We start from the raw sequence: 398 nt of genomic DNA on the forward strand, positions 1-398 counted from the left end.
CCGGATAACAAACAAAGGAAGCTGTGTTTCCCAATATTTTAAATTTTTGATATTTGAAAGGATGGGGCATAATTGGGTACAAAAATGGGTACACAATTCTGAAAAATGGATCACTGTTGGGTAACTGAACCTAAAAAAAGAAAAAAAAAAAAAGGGGGGGGTAATCGGATAGGACTTTAAAAAAAGGCTATAACGCCTGCGTTAAAATCTAAGGGAAACGCAAGTAAAAAAAAAAAGGCTAACAAAGGATAAAACTATATAAATGGAGAAAGGGAGAAAGTACAAAAATAAAGAAGAACAGTTAATAAAAAATTCTTGGCAGCGGTGGGATTCGAACCCACGCCATCGAAATGACTGGTGCCTAAAACCAGCGCCTTAGACCGCTCGGCCACGCTACC

General features: G+C 37.9%; 1 non-coding gene across 1 annotated transcript; it reads right to left on the bottom strand.

The window, feature by feature from the left end:
* Positions 1–316: 316 nt before the first annotated feature.
* Positions 317–398, bottom strand: Trnal-uag (transfer RNA leucine (anticodon UAG)). Its single transcript has one exon. It is a non-coding gene; the product is annotated as a tRNA-Leu (tRNA).

Source organism: Amphiura filiformis, chromosome 18 (genome assembly GCF_039555335.1).
Source record: "Amphiura filiformis chromosome 18, Afil_fr2py, whole genome shotgun sequence".
In the NCBI taxonomy this organism is placed as follows: domain Eukaryota; kingdom Metazoa; phylum Echinodermata; class Ophiuroidea; order Amphilepidida; family Amphiuridae; genus Amphiura; species Amphiura filiformis.